The 19,855-nt window shown below is 39.1% G+C and overlaps 1 protein-coding gene across 1 annotated transcript in view; it reads right to left on the minus strand.

Moving 5' to 3' along the window:
- Positions 1 to 19,855, minus strand: part of galntl6 (polypeptide N-acetylgalactosaminyltransferase like 6) — a 211,644-nt gene that overhangs the window by 56,504 nt on the left and 135,285 nt on the right. The gene's annotated exons all lie outside the window — the stretch shown is intronic.

Genomic DNA, 19,855 nt, shown 5'->3' on the forward strand with positions numbered 1-19,855 from the left:
TGCAAAAAAAGTCAGCACTAAATACATGACCTGATAGTTATATGAATAACTAGTTTAAAGCATTCTGTGTATCTCATCTAGTGTTTATTTTCTCTTTTTGCATGGCATTTCTGCAGCACTACAGTTCTGTCCTCTGGCTCAGTTCGCATCTTGCAGCTCAGGTTAGCAGCTCACATCTACAAAAAAAAAAAAAAAAAAAAAAAAAAAAAACCTGCATCCCAAAATACACAACATTTTCAATTCACTTCCTGCAGGTGAGGTGATTCAGAGTCAAATCACTTTGGCACTGTTCAAACCTGGCACTAACACGTGCTCTGGGTGATTTGATTGTAAGTGGACAGCGCTAAGTGCATGCGTGAAAAGAGTCAAGTGTGTCTCAAAGACGCATTGTGATCCAATCACTTAAACCACGTTCAGTAGTGGTCCGGGACACATACAGCATGGCCACATACAGTAAGGTCACATCTGTAGTCTCGATGTGTCCCGAACAGCAACAAAGTACCAACTAAGGTGGCCTCAACAGTTAAGGCATTAGGTTACTGATTAGAATGGCAGGGATTCAAGCCCCAACACCGCCAAGCTGCCACTGTTGGACCCTTGAGCAAGGCCCTTAACTCTCTCTGCTCCAGGGGTGCTGTACCATGGCTGACCCTGCAATCTAATTACAACTTCATAACAAGCTGGGATATGCGAAGAAAACAATTTCACTGTGCTGTAATGTATATGAGAAAAATAAAGGGTTCTTCTAATCGACTGCATCATTGCACTAGCTGGAAAATATGTAATCGTTGCGAGACTGTTTGGTAATTGCGCTGAACGGTAGCACTCTCTGCCGCTAGCATAATTGATAAAGGGGATGGTGTAACATCAGAGATGAAAGCAACTGCTTTTTATAGCTTCATTTGTTGTCTCATCTGTCATTCATTTATAACTTTCATTAGCAGACCACATGATTAAAAGGTCTGAAACAGTCCATGCAGGTACAGGAGACAGGATTTGCGGGACATTTCTGCCTGAAAATATAAGCTGCAGATGTTTGATGTAATAAATGCGAGTTAGAGCCTTCATGAAGCTGAAACGATGCATGAAATCCTATCTCAAGTAGTCAGTAAAGACAAATTTATAATCCCACAGTGATATACGTGTCTAGGCTGTCCAATTGGGATCCGGTCATCCAGGACGCATGTTAGTGTCAGGTGTGAATGGTGTCTGTCTCGCTAGAGTCGACTTGGAAGTGGACCGAGACCAATTTGCTGAGACACTCTCTCAGACCTGCCTGTGATTGCTGTGTTCTCACCTGCCTAAAGAACCGCACCGAAGTGGAGAGCACAACAGGGTTCTGTTCAAACGGACTAAACACTGCACATGTGAAATAACACTAGTTCTGTGGCTACAGGCCTTACAATCAGAATACTGTTGTACATTATGATTTTAAATAAAGTTCACGGTGGTTTATACTTCACTTGTACGGAAGTGAAAAAGAAAAAGAAAAAGTGGATTAAAAAATGGATGAGATGGGGTTTGGATGAAAAAGATGGGTGATAATGGATGTGTATCTTTTCCTTAAGATATGTGTGAGACTGAAAAATGCTTCACAAGTCTTTTGGTGTGAATAATCTCTTCGAGTATTTATAGCTACAAAATGCTCTTGTGGTCTTAAGAATGCCGTTAAGAGTGTGTGCAACGTGGTGGGTGTTAAGAAGTCTCTCTTCTCACTTTCCATGCCTCTTTGTCTTCCACTGTCTCTCTATCTGTCTCTCTATCTGCCTCCTCAGCACTCTATTTCTCTCTGTCTATTACACTCTTGATTTCTCCCTCACTCCTTCTCTCCGTCCTCTGAGTGGTTGTTCAAATGAACTCATAAATCACGGCTGTTGATGTTTAGCAGGTCTAGCAGTGACGAAGGAAGTGGCAAATAAACTGTTATGGAGAAAAAAATGGAGAAAGGTTCAGCATGCCAAAGGCAACTCCGTGACAGACCATGATAAAAAGCTGCAGTGCTATTTTTTTTTTTTTTTTTTTTTTCGATGGCTCAGAGGCAGGCTGCGTGCTGCCGTCTCTTCCCCAGTGGGGTGGATCATTTCATCTGCGGCTCTTCTGAATTTCCAAATTTCCAGACTTCTACATCATTAATATTGCATTGGGACTAAAAGGGACTGAGAGTTCCTGTAATGAAAGCTTCATTAGAGCTTATTCCTACGATCTGAATCCGAGAAGCCACATTTACTCGCCGTGCAAGCAATCGTGTTTTAATGAGGGAGTGTCGATATGCAGAAGTAAAAGGTTTGGTTTTAATCTGCGCTGTTTTAAGAGAATGTTTAGTTCTAAGTGGACTGATTAATCAGTGAGGAATGCAGTGAAATGTACCGCTCTATTAGCCAAAAGGAAACTGCAATCACTTTTAACTATTATTAGTTCTTCACCCACTTGTACACTCTGTTTATTTAGCAAAGGCTGTAAAGAAAAAAATGAGGAGCTTGTGGAAGTTTTATGGGTTGTGGAGCTGTTGTAATCACGGACTTCATTTATGGAGTCAACATAAACAGTGCATGTAATGAGACATACCACACACACACACACACACACACACACACACACACACAGTGGGGTCCAAAAGTCTGAGACCACACTGAAAATCTGGGATTTTTTTCTTTTAATATTGGAAATAAACAGAAGAGTTTAGAATGTTGAAATATTAAAAACAAAGAAAATAAATGTTCAATATCTTGAATATTTAATATTCAAGATTCTTCACTATTTCTAGGTCCCTGTTTAAATGTAAGCAAATGTGTGATATTAACCAGGTTAACTGCTTTGTACAAAAGGTCAGATTTTCCTCATGCCTAATCTCTTCTATTGAAGTTTCTTCTACTGAAGCGTGTGATCAGACGACACTCTGATGGGTTTGATCTAAAATGGATCATAAGGTTTTGCACAAACGTGGAGTCCGTGCCAGCTCGAGTGCACACTGTCATTAAATCAAAGAGGGGACATAAAACAAATACTAAAAAACTCAAGTTGTTTTCAATAATATCATTAGTAATGAAATTGTTGTATTAAATTAGAAAAGAATGGAAAATAGAAGCATTTTCACTAGTGCTCTCAGACATTCGGACCCCACTGTGTACACACACACACACACACACAAATACTTTTAATCATAAAGGAATGAAAGAACTTCTTTTCACACTTTTGCCACAGTGATTTTGGCATCTGCATGGTGAAATCAGTAAACACCATGTGCTTAAGTCAGGTGAACCATGAACACTTAGCCCCCCACCCCACCCCCAAAAACACACACACACACACACACACACACACACACACATAGAGTTAGAAAGTGAATTCTGACTCAGAGTGTGCAGCTATGTTGTGTGAAATAAAACACTAAGCATGGCTACCTAAAGTACTGGACGAATGCTCCAGTGCTCCTAATGTGCTGTGTATGTTAGAGTTACGCTAGAGGCCAGAGAGTAAATAAAAGAAACCCCACTGCTCCCTCCTTGTCCTCCGCCTCGTCCTCCTCCTCGTCCTCCTCCTCATCCACGCTCCTCGCTGGCTCCAATTTACTCAACCAGCCTTTCCACTGGAGAAGACACACAGTCCCTTGAACCACTCATAAATCTGCCTCTGGAGCGAGATCAATGCTCAGACTCGATCCCCATTTATTACACTCCTTCTTTAAAGTGGCGAAGAAAATGAGCTTCTTGTGCCAGCGCTGGAAATCTAAAGGGACCGCAGACACGGAACAAGAGAAATGTCTGATGACTCCGAGAGCAGTTTGGTTTTATCAGTGTAACGATTCTTCAGCGTGTAGTGGGTGTATCAGGCACGGCATGTAGCCAAATACAATGCTAGGACTGATGGAAACATTAGAAAAGTGGGAGCATGCTTAGAGCTCAAGCCAGTAATTTGCTTCTTTGACTGTGGAGATAATGACAAGACGAGGTTAACTATGCTGCTGTCTTTATCATTTGGCACACAACCTATCGGATTCTGCTCAACTGCATGGTGAAATTGTACAAAATGCAGACATCATTAACTTTTAATCAAACTAGAAAAACAGATAACATCAAATGCTGCACTTTCAAAAACACCGCACACACATGCACGAACACCGGCATATATCGCCCTCAAGACATCACCAGCTAATTAAAAAGACTGAGAGTGCAAGAAACCTCAATGGAAATCAACATTGTTACTGAACACAACGTGAATATGATAACATTCACAAGCTCATTTGTTATCACACATGCGTAAATGCTCCAAGGCTAAAGCAGAAAAAAAAAACTGCAGATAGGCTTGTTTTTAATCACAGAAAAATGTGACTTTTTTCCCCAGAACACTCAGGACACAGCCCTCTCACACTGGTAATGGCGACTTTTAATTGGACTCACGCCGGTCAACAAGAGTTCACAGCACTCTTAAAGCTCTAAACTGCCACCGTAACCAAAGTTCTGTTCAGCTGTAGACTATATTTATTGACTTATTCTCTCTCTCTGTGTTAAAAGCCAGAGAAAATGTGGATTATCTCTTTGTGTTGATGGAAAAGATAGAGATTGGATTCTTTCTCTGTGATAAAATAGGGTTAGACTGCTAAACAAGTCAGGGAACATGAGATAAAAACACTGAGTGTTGTTCAGAGTTGAGGTAAGCAACACAATGCATGATGTGAAATGGTAAGCCACTTAAGGCCAATATTAAATACAGAAATATGACAGAATTAATTAATTAATAATATTGCAACTTTAAATTGCATGGAAAGTTAGACATCGAAGGATAATCGTCTTAATCAGAGGCACTGCTTAACTTTATATGGATAAAATTATGAATTAAGTTCAAGTGATATAAGGCAAGTGCCTTGGTCTAGACGCTACACTGTTTACTGTAAATTTACTGTAGATTTTACAGTAATTTACTGTAATAAATAAAGCATTGTATAATTTACAGTAAACAACTGCAAAACATATTTACAGTAAAGTACTGTAATATCATACATAGTATAAAAATAACATGTAACCCAGTATGCTGATGCAGGGTACAGCTGAGCTGAAGGATCTTGCTCAAGGATTCAGTCAAGGCAGATCAATGGTGCTGGGATTTGAACACATGACCTTCTCATCTGCAACGCAAAGCTGTAACCACTGAGCTACCACAGCTAGCACAACTAGCTTGCACTAGTATTACAACAGTGTTTTAAGAATATTGTAAAGCAGTTGCTCTTTATAAGCTGTATAGAAAGTGTTTATTCAATGATATTCAAGCCTAAAAATGAGCACGGCTACTAGTAGAGCTAGTGCTCCCTGTCCTTTATGCATCTGAGAAGAGGATGGTTGTTAAAAAAAAAAGTGCGGAACCATTAAAAAAGTACCAAGATATTATGCTAGTCGGCATGTTTTGGCATAATCTTGAGTTCTTGAGTGTTTGACATGAGCACCTGACAGTTTATCTGATGTCAGGAATATTGTAATATTGCAGTTAGTGACGTTATTTAATCAAGCTTTAGTAAATAGCACTGTAGTAGTATTACTTGACTGAAATGCTGGAAACAAATTAGTTTTTGCTACTTAGTATATTTTTAAAACAATCCAACTAATGGATTAATCAGAAAAATAATCAATAGGTTAACTGATTTACCAAAAATAGTTGCAGTTCTAAACAAATCCTGTACTTTTTGTGTTCACTCGTCTTTCATATTATTAATGTATTATTCGCAGCAAAAGTCATACTATTTGTAAAAAATGAATATCCATATGTCACATCCATAACTGATAACTTGCTTGTATTATGAAAATAAAATACGTTACTTATGAAAATTAGTTTGAGCTCTTACTGAAATGTTAGCCAACAACTCGCTGATGTTAAGCTAGTGCAGGTGAAGAGACATCAATTTCAAACTCAAACACCTGCTGCTAATTCCCCACAACAATGTTTCTTTAATAGTGTTACAGCCAGAGCAAAGAGTCCACAGACCAAATGTCCACAGCGGGTGAAGGTAGTGTTTATAAGATCCAGACAGAACTAGAAGCAGCCATGGGCTGAATAAAAGTCTGTATAGAAACCCAGCTTGTATTCTCCCAGGTCTAGACTGATGCGAGAGGAGAGGAATTGATATTCTTCTGGTCACTAGATGTGTGTATGGCAATGTGGTGATGGTTATAAAGGCAGCACAAAGGCTTAACTTGGCCCATATCGATCTGGCAGCCTCCTCTGTGTCGCAGTCGAGAGTAGCAGAAATAATAGAGACAATAAAGAAATCCATAACTCTGCTCTGCTCGAGGCAGGTGCATTCATCGCTTTTTTTTCTATTCCAATCTAAGGACAACTGGGTAACAGTCTCAGGTGTTATTTAAAAGTTACCGGAGAGGTGATGTCCCTCTGCTGGTCTTCTCTTCTGTTCTATTGGAAAGTCCAGCAGTGAGAAGCTTGTTTACCGCAGGGGTTAAAAGCACCGTTGTTCTGTTGCTTGCTGGGATACTCACTCATGTTCCTTGTCTGTGGAGGGCTCGGCTCCACATGAGCTGAGCTACATTTAAAAGGTCTGCTGACCGGTCAATGCAGTTCCATTAAACCAGACAGGCTCATCCATCTCCAAACACACCACTGTGACTGCGTGTGTGTGTTTGTGTGTGTGTGTGTGTGTGAGACAGAGAGCAAAAACCAACCATACAGTCCAATCACAAACTAATTTGACTTGTTTTTCTGACAAGCTCGCTGCATAAAAAGAGAAAAATGGTAGGAAATGAGTCTATGATGTGTGGTCACAGTGAAGCTTCAGAAAACTTTTCACACACAAAAGGACACCTTTGTGCCAAGAACTGCAGGACGTGGGGATGTGCCACTCATAAATGCAGCCTCTGCAAAGCTTTTTTCCACCTGATAGAAAAAAAGAGAAAGGTTAGAGAGCTAGTGGGCGAGGATGGTAGTGAAAGGAAACACGGAGGTTGAGTGAAGTGATCAGACTTGGGAGGAGGACAGTGACAGGTCCTGACACACAACCCTTTCAGAAAAATCTCTACAGTGGAAACAAACAAGCACTTCAGAGGGAGGAAAACAACGAAGCAAAAGATGCCAATTCACAGAAAAAGCGTGACAAGAAAATTCCTACTGCGACTAAAAGTGTCCGATAAAAGCTTCGTGAAACAAAACAATTCCAAGCATATAATCAAGCCCTGCAAAATATCACCACTCTCAACCATAACTGCTGCATAACTGCGATACAGCAGGTGAGTGATCTGCTTTACATAACAAATTTATTGTACATAAATACACACACAGACATTTTCTAGATGCTTGTGATTCCCTTTACACAATCTAATTTATATACAACTTCCCAAAGTGTAGTACAAATACAATACAATATAAAAGAATAGTTTGGTAAAGTTAATGCACTAGTATGCTAAGCAAGGGAAAAGGTCTCTTATATATAGCACAGAGCAGTAGTAGAATAAGTAAATAAGTTATAAAACCTGACAGGGCACGCTGTTATAGGACAACAATCCACAATGCATGATGTGAAGTTATCACTCAGAAGTGAATTATTTACCCATACATTTATAGGTTAATTCATGTGATTATATAAATATAAATTCATATGATACCACTTTAATACCACAGCAATTTGACAACAATTGCAATTTTTAATTGATTAATTAACTTTTCAATCACTTTTTCTCCATTTATAGTTACATTTAAAGTTTTGGAACGTCTGTTCTCACTTCAATTCACTTTCAATTCAATTCAATTAATTTTATTTGTATAGTGCTTTTATCTATGGATATTGTCACAAAGCAGCTTTACAGAAATATACACATTTCTGATATACATTTTAAATTTATAAATGTAAAAAAATTAAGTAAAAATTCACTTATGTTATGGAAGCTATAAACAGTTATTCCATCCCAAGCCTTGTTGGAAAGCTTGCTGACTGTTACAAAGCGCTGACACTGAGGACTCCTTACATAAATGATAAACAAATGTCTACTTACAGAAACCTTCAACTTATGAATGATTGAATAAATAAAAAAGTTTTGTTAACCATTTTATTATTAGCATTAGGTTATGCGGAGTCCCAGTGTACCTTGTTACTATAGAAATGATAACGTATTGGAATCAACATCTTCATATTCAAGAGTTCATGAGCGCTGTGGTATAAAGTTTAATAAACGTACCTAAGTGTAACAGGATATAGTATATTAGCACAACAATATATAAGTCATACAATATACAGTACATGTAAATATAGCTGAATATGCATCTTGTATTTGCCATTTTGTACTCATACATATGTAGTAGAGATGTTCTACATGAATCTGTGACATTGCCCCTGCTAGTTTGGGCCTAGCGTCACAGCTCGTGACTGACTTCACACTTTCACACTGTGTCCTGCAATAACCCTGGTACTCTTATACTTGCTAGATCAACAAAAAAGTTCCAGAGAACAGCAGCCGGAGCCAACAATAAGAGCAGCCGGTGTCTGTGACTGATTAGAGATGATAAAATGTCAAGAGACTTGGAGGAATGTGAGACAGCAGTGACGGACGAGCTGGTGTGCACCGAGACAGCGGAGAAAACACTACAGCACAATGCACACACCAAGCTATTCCACCTCATTACGAAAATATGATGGAGCAGCAGAATGTAGAGTCTTCTGATAACGCAGTATAAAAATACAGATATGTAATGAATGGCTCTTCAAGGTTTATAGAGAAATTGTGTCCTTGTGTGTTGTTTTTATATTCACTCACTTCATATGTTTGATACAAAAAGAAAAGAAAAGTAGCAGGTGAGAAACAAAGCAGCATTGACCTGTGCTACTAGAATATGTCTTGTATTGATCGACTCAGCTGGACATCTTTCTCTTCCACGTGAAATGCTCTGTGTACGATTTTAAAGCCTCGTATGATCAGAAAGAGGAGGACGGCCTCGTGAATCTGCCCCTTTTTACAAGCCATTTCATTTGGCAGTCCTATTAAAACACTGCGTTTTCCTCTGCTATATAACAGCCAGCTAATGCCGAGGGCTGTGCAATGGTTTTCTACTGCTTACTGTTCAATAAACGCTCGAGCATGAAGAGCTGCGATTTTAAAGCTAGCACAGTGGAATATGAAGGTGCAGCTAAAACGTGCACAGTCTCACTTTATATGCTAACCGTGTGTAAAGTAATACCTCGTTAAATACGGTGCTTCTTAATCAAAGATGCACTTCCATGCTGAAGAAACGCTTGATATAATCTAAACTGTGGAGTATGTTAGCATGTAGAATATATTTAATCGAACCAAGTGACTCCAGGTAAAGGGTGTGACGCAACACCACGATCTGCATCTGGATTCAAATCGGAAGTAGGCGTGGCTTACACCATAAATGATGATCATAATAATACTACTACTACTACTACTACTAATAATAATAATTCTTTTTCTTCTTCTTATTATTATTATATGTGAACCCTCACACTATGCAACCGGAAACAGGAAGACAAGAAAAAAACAGGGCTGCTGGAAAAAAGAAGTCCCAGGGGTGTAACGATCAGACAATGTAGATCGATAGATCGATTTAAAAGGCAATAATTGAAACAAATTCTGCCAACAATTATTAATCAATGATAAACTGAATTATCAAGAAAGGACATTATTATAATATTAACTGATATTTTTAAACTGATGTGTAAATAATTGAATAGCCTTGCAAGGTGATTTTTTAGTAACTGATGCTTTTAAAATAGTCCTTATCATCATCATCATCATCATCATCAGATTCTGAACAAAGTTGGTCACATATTGATCAGAGGCTAATAAATCACATTTTGTGGTATCGTCAAATATCACATAGTCTCCTTTTGAATCAAAATGTATCGTATTGTGCACAAGCCTGAGGTTATAGTTTCATTTAAGAACAATGAACAACAACAAAAACATCTGCTGTGAACATACACTCATGGGAAAAAGCAAGTACGCCCTCCTTCAGCACTATGTTTTTATTTAAATAGCAGTGGTGTCCTTTCTTCTTGGCATGATGTAGACACACACCTGAGTGCTCCAGAACACCAGACTGCCAAAAGTTCTGCTTTTGTAGAGTTAGTCACACTTCTTGATGATTAACTAATCTCATGCATTTCATTAGTAACACTTGGCTGCTAATTACTCTCTTAATGATTGTGGAAGTAGGAAGGAGGTGCTTTTTATTTCCCACCTGATTTCTGAATGTTGGTCTACTTTTTGGGGAAAAATAACTACATATTGAAATCCGTTGTTTTTTTTTGTTGTTGCTGTCACCTGAGGTTATTAGTTTGTTTATAGAAGTTGGTGAGGACCACACAATTGCTATTTATGCCCTGATAAATAAAAAAACAGAGAATTGAAGGAGAGTGTGCTCTCTTTTTCCCATAAATGTATGTTATTACTATTTTTTAATTAAATGTAATCTTTTGGAGACCCTAGACGAGATATGTTGGTCTGCGTGCACTATATGGAGCGACGGCTCTGCAGGGAAATGACAGGTTTAAAAAGCAAATGTTAAACTGAAAGTGCCACATACGGAGAGCACGGGAACATAGCGCCACACGGGGCTGAGCAGCCCTGAGACCGGTCAGAAGAAAGCCACCAAACAACAGAAAGAAAAGGGTTAATGTAGCAGAGCAAGCAAACTTCCCTGATACTGATGGAAGAAACAGACATGCAGTAGCAGTCATTCCACAGCTAGTGGACACGCATCATTATTGAAGATCAAGGCCAGGAAAGATCCGCCACTCAAATCATCGGACAAATTTGATGAACAAAGGAAAAAAAACAAAAAACAAATAGTGCACCTCATATTTGTATTTGTTGGAAGCAAATGATCTGTTTAATTCAAATAATGTTTTCATATTAGGTTACATCCCCACACCAGGACTACAGTAATTAGATTATGAATCAAATCTTCAATATTACAGAATATGAAAAAAGATCAGATGCTTTAAGGAAAAAAAAAACAAAACAAAAAAAAAACAGATGACTCACAGGAATCTCACTGGTTTTCATTAAGTGCACAAATGTACTGGCAGCATGAAAAGCAGTCATGAGCTAAATCTAGTCTGAAAGCTTTCCTCTCAACTGTTATTAACAGAAAGCCCAAACTGAATGCAGCCAAAGTCAATCATTGGTCTGTACAATAAAAAGAGAATAAATAAACCAGCCTGAGCATTTGCCAGCTAATTTATTGAAATGATAAGTTATTTCAAGCGTTATAAGTCCCAGATGCATCAGCCGACAGCTTGAGTGCCACCCCATTATCTGTCCATTTCACAAAGTGCTGCTTTTAAATGGATTCTTCATTCGAGGAGGACGTGTTCATGTGAAAGGGTGACAGCTGTACAAACAGCAATTTGCACAGTTTAAGCAATACATGTTGTTTTTATTTAGTAAACAAGCGAAGGTTAAAGCTGTCGAATGAGCTTCATGCCATAAACGTGCGACTGCAGCTTAAAGGTATTTGTGCACAGCAAGAAAATATTTAATCGTGTTTGGACAAAGGAATTTTACGAGACCAGATGAACGCTATAAAAAAATGCACTGCAAATTTGAAGAGTCTGTGGGAAAATAATAGAGGGATCCTGAAACGTGCTGTCAGTTTAGCTCAGGTAAAGAGTCTTATTAAAAAAACGTGAGATACTGTTAACATAAGAGAACTAATTATATATGTGTAAAGATAAATAGATCAACAGGAATCCAAATAAAACAAACTGCTAGTTTTTGGTGTACAGTTTGGTATACAGAGTGCAAAAGTTTGCACCTGTTGTGGTTTTTTTGGATGGGAAAGAGGCTGAATTTTCAATTTACACCTGGAGACCAGAGTTCAGGACATTATCAACATTTAGGAACATGCTGCCATTTTATTTTTGCTAATAGATGTGGACTTATGGGTAATGTATTTAATAAACATTAGAACATTAGCAAACAGTCAAACGTTTAAATAAATGTCAAATAATATGTGCATTAACTTTCTTTCTTAACATTACTTATGGTTTATTAATGTTGATATTCATGATTTATTAATGTTAACTAATGCAGTAAATAGTGATTGTTAAGGCAAACCTTATTTAAAACGAGAGCAGTTAAATCAGTTAAACCAAAAGCAATTTTTTTTTTTTTTGGCCCTGACCCTTTCAGTCTCCAGACCTGATGTGAAGAAGGTAGTGTGTGACATCTGATCAAGTTAACACAGATATACATGTGAAAACTAACACAGTAAATCATATATCAGCATAAATTTATTGCCTGCTTTATTTTCTCCAAAGGGTGTACAAACTTTTGCACTGGACTGTATGTCAAAGTAATTCCAATGCCCTGCCACTGTGGTGATTGCTCTCCTGGCCTCCTGAAACCACAACAACACAGAACAAACAACTTAAAATAGCCTCTCTGCTGTGATGTCCACACACATTTGTAGGAAGATTGTATCTGAGAAGGCACCACTACCAACAACACCAGAAATAGATGGGACATAGCACAAACAATAAACGTCAGTGTAAGAGACAAAAGCCAAAAAAAGGGAAAACAAACAGAGAAACAGAGCAGCTATGTGAATTCCACAGGCGGAACAGAAATCCCATTGTTCTGCTCCGCTGATAGAACAAGCTGCGAATGAGTGCTAACATTAATTTTAGGCTCTTGAGTCCTGTAAAAGAAGGATTACATAAAAGACTCGAATGGATCCCCAAAAATTTCACAGTCCATATTAAAATAAAACAGCCACAACAATAAGAAGGAGACCAAAGCCGGCTCAGCGCGAGTCTCTTATCTCCTCCTCGCCAGGTAATATTTTCCACATTGTAAAAAAAAGCCAGAAAAGAGGAATATAATGGACTGTCTGCCTAAATAATGGCTTAATTAGCCGCTGGCTTCACGGCTCAGCCAGCGCTGAGCAGATGGAGCTGGAACAGGACGAATAAAAGTCATCTGAATGGCAGGAAAGAGAGAAGAGAGAGAGGAGAGAGAGAGAGGAGAGAGAAAGGGGAGAGAGGACCACTTGGACAATGTAGAAAAAGCAAGAATGTTCCTCGAGGCGAGAGGAGAATGTGGAGTGCTGCTTTTAGGTCAGAGGAAAGACGGCAGGTGTGAGGTGGCTACCTGCGAGCTTGACCTTTCAGCGGTGGCCAAATTTCACAGAAGGAGAGGAACATTGCGTAATATGTGGAGCTGTATATGAACACTGCATTACGTGGTGCCTTATCTTCATTTCCCTCACAGAGCAAGAGAAGAAACACCAGAGAAGCAAAGAGTACATTCAGTGAATTCAAACTCACATACAGAAAAAGATAAAAAAAAAAAGTTTAATGTTAAAGTGGAGAAAGAACTCCTCTGTAATATGCTCCTGAGCCCAAAGACGTCTGATTAGATGGTGACAGACCAGAGCCGGCAGCCAATCAGAGAAGAGCGTGAGAGAGAGCTTGAGAATGTAAGAACCTACTGAATTATCTGAAAATTGGTTTTATATATATATGTGTGTAACTTCGGTGCTTTGGCTAGCGTGCTAACATGTTTAATATGCTGTGAAACAAAATACACAGATTAAACAATAAAATACACAGAGAAAACAGATTGGGTAAAAATTGATTGGGTAATAAAAATACACACACATTCATCTAGATAGCTAGAGGTAGTGGGCTAGTTTTGCTTTTTTTTTTTTTTTATCTGGTACTCAGTAACTGTGACAGTCAAACTGATTTACACAATAACTTTTTTTTTTTACCTTCTCATAATGTTCCTGTATCACTTTGCAGCATTTAATTATATCCTCAAAGTCATGAACCCTTCATACATGTCCAAAACTGCATATTACTGTAATAGACAGTTTGTAAGTACTTAGAGATTTAGAGACGCAGCCCTGAATGTGTGCACACAGCCATGAGATTAATCTGTGAACAGTAAAAAACAAATCACATCACCAAATGTTCTTCCACAAATAGCTTGCAGTAGAGGTGAATATACTGTAGGGACTTTCTATGAAGCTACAAATATCTCCTACAGTAAGCTAGCATGCTAACTCTAGCTAACTAGCCAAAATATAGAGTATAGAACAAAACCATCATATCTGTCCACTAAAAGATATAGATCGATGTATGAAATACATTCACTGATGAGCCAAAACAATATGACCACTCACTGATGAAGGAAACAACATTGATTAACTCATAAAAATGACACATGTAAAGGTCTGGGTTATATTAGAGAGTAGGCAAACAGTTAGTTCTTGTAGTCAACGTGTTGGATGCAGGAGAAGTGGGCAGGCGTGAAGACCTGAGCGACTTTGACAAGGGTCAAATCATTATGGCCAGACGACTGGGTCAGAGCATCTCTGAAATGGCAGGGCAGTAGCGGTGAGTACCTACAGTGGTCTGTGGACCAGTCTTCGATGTGCAACGGCAACGAAAGCTATCCTGACTGGTCCGAACTGACAGCAGGGCTACTGTGGCACAGGTCACACAAAATTTTAATGATGGTTACAATAGGAACGTGTCACAACATACAGTGCATCATACCCAGATTGGTCAGAGTGCCCATGCTAACCCCTGTCCACCACCGAAAGCACCTACAATGTTACACGAGTGCCAGAATTAGACCCTGGAGCAATGGAAGAAGGTTGCCTGGTCCAATGAGTCCCATTATCTTTTACAACCAATCTGGATGGCCAGATATGTGTGTGCTGTTTACCTGGGGAAGTGATGACAACAGGATGCACTGTGGGAAGACGGTGGAGTGAGTGTGATGCTCTGGGCAATGTTCTGCTGGGACACCCTGGGTCTCGGCATTCATGTGCACATTAATTTGACACGTCCCACTTACCTAAACATTGTAGTGGACCAGGTACATCGCTTCATGGCAATGAAATTCCCTAATGGCAGTGGCCTCTTTCAGCATGATAATGCGCCCTGCCACACTACAAAAAATTGTTCAGGAATGGTTTAAGGAACATGACAAAGAGTTCGAGGTATTGACTTGGCCTCCAACTTCCCCAGATATCAATCCAATCAAGCATATGTGGGATGTGCTGGACAAACAAGTCCGATCTGCAGTGGCTCCACCTCACAACTTACAGGACTTAAAGGATCTGCTGCTAACATCTTGGTGCCAGATACCACAGCACACCTTCAGAGGTCTTGTTGTCATAATTTTTTGGTTCATCTGTATGTAGCGGTACACAAGTAAAAAAAAAAATACACAAAAACACACTAAACACTAGTTAACCACTTTCTATTTAGATAAAACAACTTCACAACTGGGTGAATGATACAATTTCCATCAAGTGGATAAATCAGATGGCTGTCTTTCCCTAGCTTCTCACCAAACTAGAGAAAAAATAAATACCTAAAACTCCATCAGCAGTGAATCCTTTTTACTCCTAGAGTACAATATTGCTCTCTCTCTCTCTCTCTCTCTCTCTCTCTCCCTCTCTCTCTCTCGTCCTCCTGCATCATTTGTCACCATGTAGCCCAACTTCTTTTCAACTAAATCTGTATGATGTTTGCATATAAATGTCCCTCCAAACACGGCCTGACACCCCGACACACAGCATTATCTTTTGTTTTATAGGATCATAAGAAACATCAGATTATAGATTTTTTTTCTCCCCTTTTCATCTTTAACAACAACAAAAAATATGCACTCTAACTTTAAAATGGTAAGATTAGCTGCTCCTATATGCGCTTATTCATGCTTCATGATGAAAGTCCATTCATAGAATTCAAGACTAATATCTACTTCATGTTAAAACCCTAATAAACTGAGTGAACATCACACCTTTCCTTTGTGCCCACTGACTGTCTGGTTCTTCTGGTTTGGTTCATACGCTGCAATGAAAAGCTCTGTACATGTCTTTCAAATCAAAATACTGACAATCAAATGAATATACAGGCCCTGAGTGCACGATTTGTATGGTAATGATGTACACATGCACAAATAATAAGCGAGTGGGGAAGAAAAAACTTCAATATTTTCACTCTTCCAGACAAAAAATAAAAAAATGTCAAAGCACGACCCGCTTATTTCCAGCAGCAAAAAAAAAAAAAGTGCTGATTAACGAGAGGCATGCGAGGCTGAATGTGCTTCTTTGGAGATAATCCAGAAAGTGTAGGCGTGAGGCACACGTACAATACAGCACACGTCTTTCCCCATTTCTGTCTGCCTGCTCTGATTGCAGTGTCCTCACGTACCTTGAAGAGAGCTTTCACCACACAAAGTTCTTCACAAGACATTTCCCTTTTCTCCCTTATTTATTCATACAAACAGTCTTCCTTTCAGTGCAGTATTTCAACAAATCTGAATGCTATGGCAGGTGGCCAGGTTCATTAGGCAGTGAGAGAAAAAAAAAAAGCCCACAAACACAGTCATGCCTGGAGTCCCAGTTTACACTCATCATCATCTGCTCCTTTCATATAAATCCAAACAAATCGGTGTGTTCATACACTCAAGCGCTCACTTCCTTTCCTCTGCAGGGCAAACAAGACAAGGAAGATTTGTTTGAATAGGTTTATTTGAACTGAATAAGCATTTGTTGTCTGCTCGGTTTAGTTTTCGTCAATTAAGTGCAAGATGCAGTACAAAGACTCTACAGTGCAATAGGACAAAGAAGGAATGTGGCCTACAGTAGTGGGGGAGAATAATAACATGCTGGAGCAGGGGTTCCCAAACTAGGGGTCGCGACCCCCATGTGGGGTCACTTCATTTACAAATAGGGTTGCGAGAGAAACTCACAATCTCCTCTTTTGTTTCATTCATTTATTTTACAAATTAATATTAAAAATCATAGACAGATTTTGTGTGCTAATATTTTGAAATGTTACTGGCAGTCACATTCAGACAAGCCACATTTAAATGAATAAGATGCATGGTATCTTAGTCATTTTCACTATAATGACACGCTGCACTAGTGTAGTTCAGCAATAAAAATGGACAAATTTACCTGTCCATCTACCTCTGCTAAACAAACTAGCATTGTGTCTCAAATCACATACTTATGTACTATTCTAGACTGTTACTGAGTATTACAGTTTAAATTTTAAAAACCTCTTATGTCACTTTCAAACCTACTGAAAGCTCTGTTTTGTATACTAGTCACCTGGATTTTCTAGATTAGTAAACACCCTTGAATGTAAAGTCAATGCAGAGTTTTCGGTTTGTGATGCAGCTCATGACAACAATGATGGCAGGAGGTTTTAAGAGAGACAATCAGTTCAGCTCATCAGTGTGTTTAACATCACTGTGCATAAAATCGCTAAACATTTTACAGTTCAACTTAGAAACAAGGCGTACAGTGATGTTTTGGCTCTGACGTGCCATTTAGTGGATATAGCTTTTAAAAATTCTGGATGTACTTAAGAAACAAAGCAAGTGTGTGAATGCTGCTTTGAGTTACCGCTGCTTCTGAATGCACACGCAAAACCACGTGTCGTATAAACCAGTCTTCTCTGCTTGTCGTCACTCGCGTATCACACGACCCCGGTGTGGATTATTTTCATACAACACTTCCCACTAGACTGGTTAAGGCAGTGCAAGGAATATTCCTTTGATTTCTAGTCACTTCCATTGCACATATGCGTGTTACTAATATAATAAAATGCTCCAATGTTAAAGTAGTCCTATATTATAAATATACACTTAAAGGTGGTCAAGGCTTGAGGTCACAGAAAAGTCACAACGTCCATTTGGGATCATTTGGCCAAACAGTTTGGGAACTCTTGTCCTAGACTCTAGTAAGAAACAGTAATAACAAGTTCCAAAATCCAAAAAAGCATTGAAGATAAACTGCAGGCTTAATATTGGTTTTGGAAAGTAATAGCATGCTTTCTTATGGCAGGTAAACAATTAGAAGTGTGCTATACATTAATAGAAAAGAGTAATAACAAGGCTCACTTTAGTAGGAAAGATGTAATAAACAACTCTTCACTGTATTTTGTCTTGTACTTCTCACTGTATACTGTTGTACATAAGGAATAAAACACTCAGTGTCATGTGGTTATAGGAAAACAATCAGCGACAGGGTGGTGTGATGAAGCAGAGCTACTGTTACCAGCACAAACGTAATTACTTTCCTATAACTATATGTCCCAAAGTGTTTTATTTCTCTTACACCACAGCATTTTATCCCTTTCTAATTATACTTAATATTGTGAGAGATCCGCTGTACAAGTCCCTGTGAATGAGCAGTTACTATAGAAACAGTAACCTATTACACCGAGCTCATGGACATAAACTTGTGAATTGCAGCTGCTGTTACAGTAAATTAATCAACACTGTCTGACCAATCAGACCAATGAGAGAATTCAGCAGTACCGCGGTTTAATATACTGTACATTACAGCATTGTAGCTCTTGCCATTGCAAAACCTTTCCTTTTTCCTTTCTACAACTTTGTTGCACTATTCCTGAAATGGAAACACAGTCATTTGGCAGTTGCATCAAATTTGGCTTGTACTTGCCTCACTTGTAGGTCACTTTGGATGAAATGTTTCTGCCAAATTAAGATCATGCTTCACTACTGAAGTAAAAAATAGCAGCAGGCTGTAACATAGTAGGAAGAGCCGTGGTGAGTTCAGATTAAGTTGAATTTAGGTGAGATACTGCAACTAGCTGTTGATGTCAGACTTTAGATATTTATGGCAATGCACTAAATTATATATATATATATTTTTTTTTGCTATCCCTTGTTTGTTTTAAGATAGGAAACTAAACTCTACATGCTATAAAGGTTAAATAGACTATAAAATGTTTAGGTGGATGAATAAAAAATATGGAATAAATCTAACTACTGAATGCACTGTAGTAGTAAGAGCTTGCAGTAGTGTAGCGTGAGCTGAAGTAGTACACTGCACTATGCTAGAGGTAGGAGTAGAAATGTGTTCAACCCTGTAATCACACTACAGCTACAACTATTACTATCCTGAGAGGACAACGCAGTGCTTCTCAAGCCTAACACATTCTGTTAAGCTCAATGAGCTGCTATAGATGTCACCCACACCTCCTCAAATGTCACATAATGTTAAACCAAGCTTTACAGTGGCCTGCCATTGAGTCAGACATGAGCATTCTGAAAAAGCATTCTGCTCTTTTTTGTGTTAAAATATGGTTCCTCCTGAAGGCCTTGCCGCAAGGCAACAATAGCAGTTGCTTTTCTGGCAGAAAGAAACATGATTCAGGATTTTTTGGATCTTATCAACAGGATTATTTGTATTGTTACAGGCTCCACAGGGCTGTTGGGCAGATTGGCTACAAAGGCCACATTTCACACGCCTCCACAGGCTCAGTGGGTTAAACCCGAGCAATAGTGTGTGTGTGTGTGTGTGTGTGTGTGTGAGAGAGAGAGAGAGAGAGAGAGAGAGATAGGCCATGCGAGGATGAGACAAACACTCATGGTTTAATGAGGAAGAAGTGGACCAGTGAGGACAAGAATGGGCCAGGAATGGACCTGAGAGGACAAGGCTAATTCTTGTGCTGCTGCCTGACGTTTCCCTCAGGACTTCTCAGAGACTGTCCGCTCCAATAAATCTGTCCTTAGCGGGACATGCCTGACTGAACCCCACAGAATCACCTCAGGCTGAAAATCTGGAATTTGTCTTAATCACCGGCAGCTGCCCATGGCGCAGCCTCTCCGTGCCAAGACTCATCAGCATCTGCTGGACAAAAATTAATTTCACTAGAAGTTACACAAGAAAAGGACTCTGCGATACACGCCAGTCTCATTTTCTGTCCATTAGTCTGAGAGGAAACTTTGACCTCTGCTAAGCTGAGCAGACAAAAACCTAGAGCAAGTGCGATATTTTAAATAAGATGCTCAAGAGGTAGCGTTTAGCCTAACAGACATCCAGTGTGGTTACATGTGAG

Source organism: Pangasianodon hypophthalmus, chromosome 3 (genome assembly GCF_027358585.1).
Source record: "Pangasianodon hypophthalmus isolate fPanHyp1 chromosome 3, fPanHyp1.pri, whole genome shotgun sequence".
NCBI lineage: Eukaryota > Metazoa > Chordata > Actinopteri > Siluriformes > Pangasiidae > Pangasianodon > Pangasianodon hypophthalmus.